At 37.8% G+C, this 5,053-nt stretch overlaps 1 non-coding gene across 1 annotated transcript; it reads right to left on the bottom strand.

Annotated features, from left to right (window-relative positions):
* Nucleotides 1-2,657: 2,657 nt before the first annotated feature.
* On the bottom strand, nucleotides 2,658-2,740 carry TRNAL-UAA. The gene has a single exon. It is a non-coding gene; the product is annotated as a tRNA-Leu (tRNA).
* Between the last annotated feature and the right edge of the window lie 2,313 nt (nucleotides 2,741-5,053).

Below are 5,053 nucleotides of genomic sequence, written 5' to 3'. Positions count from 1 at the left end.
CCCAAACACAAATATCTCTCTCATTTTAGGTACAGAATTGTAAGCAGATAAGAGTTTACCCTCAGGTAATAAATAACCAACAAATTGAGTTAAATTGGAAATGTTCTTTTTGTAACAACTGAATTAAAACTTTTATGCATTTTTGTGGCTTCAGAGAATTGGCTAATTCTTTGCATGAACGTCATAAAGCAAACCTACTTTTCAATAAAACTAAACAATTATCTATTTTTACTTTATCCACTTTTTCTACTTTCTCATTTTCTCATGTACCTTACTCCATGAAACCACTTTTGACAAGGTTACCAAACCTAATGTCACTATTCAATTTCCTCCTTTCTGGCCTCTCATGGTCCTTTTAGTTGAAACACTTTCTATCTTAAAACACATTCTGTGCCTAGCTTTGGAACTGCACATTTTCTTGGTTAATCTCTTACTTCACTGGCTGGTTCTTCTCAGTGTTCTCTTCCCAATTACTGAGTGTTGGTGTGCCTCAGGGCTCAGCTCCGAGACTTCTTCTCTGTAGCTATACTTTCTTCTATTATATCCCTTGTGTAATCCTTCTACTGAGTAAGTATCAATTCGTGGTGACCCCATAGAACTGCTCCATAAGGGGTTTCTTTGATTTTGTTTATGGAAGCAGATCATTAGGCCTTTCTTTCGAGGCACCATGGGTGAGTTAGAACCACAAACCTTTTGCTAGGTAGTCAAGAGCAACAGTCTTACTCTTTCCATAGGGGATTTCATTTTGTCCCATCCAACAGACAGAATGGTGAGGAAAAGGAAAAATGTTGTTTTAAGTCACAATGATTTGAGGTAGCTTATTCTGCAATAATACACAGCTGAAATATAGCATCAATGTAGCTGAAATATTGCATGTATACGTATTTGTGTATCTATTGATATAAAAAAATCAAACCAAACTCACTGTCATCAAATCGATTCTGACTTATAGAGACCTCCATTGGGTTCCTAAGGCAGTAAATCTTTACAGAAGTAGATTGTCCCATCTTCCTTCCATGGAGCAGCTGGTGGGTTTGAACTGCCAATTTTCTGGTTAGCAGTCCAATGCCTTAGGCACTGTGCCACCAGAGCTCGTTATCTATTGATATACACACAAATTTTTAAGATATGAAATCTGCATCATGCAGTACATACTTCACAAATTTCACTTAGGCTTTTTCACTTTTTATCAATAAATTTTCTGCCATTCAATATTTCTCAGAATCATTTTTAGTGGCTTCATATTTGTCATGGTTACATATAAGCCAACATTTACTTCAATAATACTTTATTGTTGGACATTAAGGCTGTATCCAATGAGAAATCTAATACAAAATCTTTGCACATTTTGATAATGATTTTTTCATGATAAATCTTTCAAAACATAGTTGTTAAATCAATTAAGTACAGTAAAAACTTTTACTAAGTTCCTTTGAAGAAAGTCTATAACCAATTTATATAAGTAGTAGAGTATATGAGAACTATACCACTTGTCTTTAATAACTAAAGTAAATTTTCAGTATCTAGTTTAAAACTGTATAATGAAATAAATATACATAAAGGATGAACTTGTTCTCTTGAGAAACATCACTAAAAGATAAGAAATCTCAACTTTATGATGACTCACAGACAATTCATTAAAAGATAAATTTTTTATCTCAGACATCAAAGAGAATAATACTTGAAGGAAGAATATTTCTAACTTAAAATTTGGGTGGGAAAATTACTCTGGCTATATTAGTTTTTATTTTATTATAATTTTATTTAAAGCTCTGATTTCCTATTATTATAGAAAAAACACATATTGTTAGGCATGTAAGGCTCAGTTTAGCTGCTTTTCTGATTTCCATTAACTACTTCAGTTATACTGTTAGCAAAAGAACACTTTGCCCTTGAATTATATTTATTTTTATTTTTTAAAAAAATTTATTGTGATTTGGGTGGAAGTTTATGGAGCAAATTCATTCCCCATACAGCAGTTCAGACACCTTTTGTTTCATAACATTGATTGCGATCCCCTGCAATGTAACAGCTCTCTTCTTCTTCCCTGTGGTCACTTCTTCCCTGAGTCCTTCTTTCCTATGCATTTCTGCCACCTGAACTATCTCCTTATACAAATACTACTCTTCTTTTCTCCCACGACTGATCATTCTAAGGAATGTATCTGCTTGATGTAAATGTTCACCCTATATGTCTATTGTTTGGCTAGAAGCCATGGGAGCGAGTTCAATTCTAGGCCTAAAGGGGAAATAGGGGCCATTGTCTTGGCGGTCTCACCAGGTTCTATCAGACCAGTAAACCTGGTCTTTTTTTTTTTTAATGATTTTGAGTTTTGTTCCACATTTGTTCTCCCACTTTATCCAGGATCTCCTGCATTGATCCCTTTCTAAGTGGTTCACAGTGGTAGCTGGCACCAACTAGTTCTGGTCTCATGGTCATATGTTGTTGTTGTTGTTATTTGCTGTCGAGTCGCCCCCGACTCATAGCGACCCCTCCTTGGGTTTCCGAGGCAGTATCACTACGGAAGTCGACTACGGAAGTAGGATTGCCCAACCTTCCTTCCGAGGAGTGGCTGGTGGGTTTGAACCTCCAGCCTTCTGGTTAGCAGTCAAGTGCTTTAGCCACTATGCTACCAGAGCTCCCGAGAAAATACCAACTACCAGGAGTGGGGTTCGAACCCACGTGGACATATGTCCATTGGATCTTAAGTCCAACGCCTTAACCACTCGGCCATCCTGGTACAGGCCACGGTCATATAGGCCGAGATTAGTCCCTTGGGCTAATTGTCTCCATGGGCCTTTGGTTTTCTTCATTCTTCTTTGTTCTGGATAAGGAGAGACACACTGTTTAAACTAGATGGCTGCATGCCAGCTTTTAAGACTACAGTTGGTACTCACCAAAGGAGGAGGTGGAAAAATGTTTTTGTGTAGTATGTTATGCCAATTCAGCTTGATATCCCCTCCTGCCGTGATCCTGAGCCCACAGGTCCAACTACTTGCTCCATCAGAGTGGTTGCCTGTGGTTAAGAAATTATAACTTTGCCCCTTCTTAGCTCTATTATGTATATGGACATTCTTATAGCACATACAAATACATATGTAGAAATATTATCTGCCACCCTTATATATGTTCATGAGTACATTCCCTTTGCCTAGACATAACTGATAATTCAGCCTTTCAATTCATCTATTTACTCATAGACTAATGTTTGTTATCGCTGACAACCCAGTATTATATATGTAAAACGGTTTATATTTGTTGTTTGTACCTCTTGTACACCTCTCTGTGTCTTCCTTTTCCTTAGTGTTATTGTGTAGGTCATTTACTTTTGGTATGTTGCCTTTCACTTCACCCAAGTCAATACTTGCTGAATTATCTTTAGTATATTCCAAACCAAAGTCACTGCCATTGAGTCGATTCCAATTCATTGCAATACCCTTTGGGTTTCTGAGGTAGTAAATGTTTACAGAAGTGTATTGTCCAGTCTTCCTTCCATGAAGTGGCTGATGGTTTGAACTGCCAACTTTCTGGTTAGCAGTCAAAATGCCTTAGGCACTACACCACCAGAGCTCTTCTTTAGTATATTAAAAAACAAAACAAAACAAAACAAAAAAACTCACTGCCGTTGTGTTGATTGTGACTCCTAGCAACCCCTCCCTGGGTTTCTGAAGCAGTATCTCTACAGAAGTAGGTTGCCCAGTCTTTCTCCGGAGGAGTAATTGGTGGGTTTGAACATTTGAACTGCCAGCCTTCTGATTAGCAGTCAAATGCCTTAGGCACTGTGCCACCAGAGCTCACCTTTAATATATTAGCAAACATGATTTCTAAAACATTTAGCCTTTTTTAATATTTTAATTTTTAATATTGGATTTTTTAAAAAAATTTATTGTATAATTTGATATAATAAACTGTACATATTAAACATGTTTAAATTTTTGACATATGTATCAACTGTGAATGTATCATTAAAATGAAAATAATGAAGACATCCCTCACTCTCCAAAGTTTCCTCAGGTCCCCTTTCAATGTTTCTTTCCCATCCCTTTTGGCATTATCTTTGACTCTCATTCCCAGGCAGCCACTTGCTTATGTGCTGTGACTAAAGATTAATTTGCATTTTTTAGAGATTCACATAAATGAGATCATTTATATCACGTGTTCTTTTTTGTATGTCTGCTTTCACTTGACAGTGTTGCCCATATCCACTTTGCATATAATATAGGAACTTTATATAGTGTATTTCCATGTGTGTAATATGTCCTTTTTTTATTTTTCATTTCCAGGATGATTTTAAGATTTTCTTGTCATTGTTTTTCACTACTTTGATTATGCCATGTGTTGGGGTCCCTAGATGGTTCAAATGGTTAATGAATTCAGCTGCTAACCAAAAAGTTGGTGATTTGAGCCCAGCCAGAGGTACATCAGAAGAAAGACCTTCCAAAAAATCAGCCTCTGAAAACCCTATGGAGAAGAGCTCTTCTCAAACACCTGTGAGTTAGAATCGACTTGATGGAAACTGGTATGTGTTGCTATAGTTTCCTTCATGTTTCCTGTATGTGTCATATGGTAGTTAATGTTATGTGTCAACTTGGCTGGCCTGTGTTTCTAGTGGCTTAGGAGCTGGATGTAGTTAATCTCCATGATGAGACCAGATGTGTTACAATCACCTCCATGTTGGAATCGACTATGAGCAATTAATCAGTTGAAGAGGATTTGGTTTTGGAGTGTGGCCTGCTTCCAGTTTATATGAAAAGGATCTTGCATTTAGCCATCATAATTTCCAGTTCCTGGACTTGAACCCGTGGCCTGCCATGCTGCCTGCCATCTTGGGATTCTTGCCTTAGCAGCCTGTGAGCCAACGGCCATTCTGCCTGCCAGTACTGAGTTTGTCAGGCCCTGCAGCTGTATGAGTCAGGGGAAGCCTCCAATTTGCTCCACTGGGCCTGGAAGGCAAAGTAGAATACCAAGGTCGAGGGGCCTCCACCCAGAATCCAGAGACAGAAAGATGTCCTCTAGAGCCACTACTCTGAACATGGACTTCCAGCCTAGTCTT

Source organism: Orycteropus afer, unplaced genomic scaffold, assembly GCF_000298275.1.
Source record: "Orycteropus afer afer isolate SDZICR_OR568_19922 unplaced genomic scaffold, OryAfe1.0 scaffold00087, whole genome shotgun sequence".
Classification (NCBI taxonomy): domain Eukaryota; kingdom Metazoa; phylum Chordata; class Mammalia; order Tubulidentata; family Orycteropodidae; genus Orycteropus; species Orycteropus afer.
Note: the sequence above shows the minus strand (reverse complement) of the source record. Positions and strands in the feature narration are given on the sequence as shown.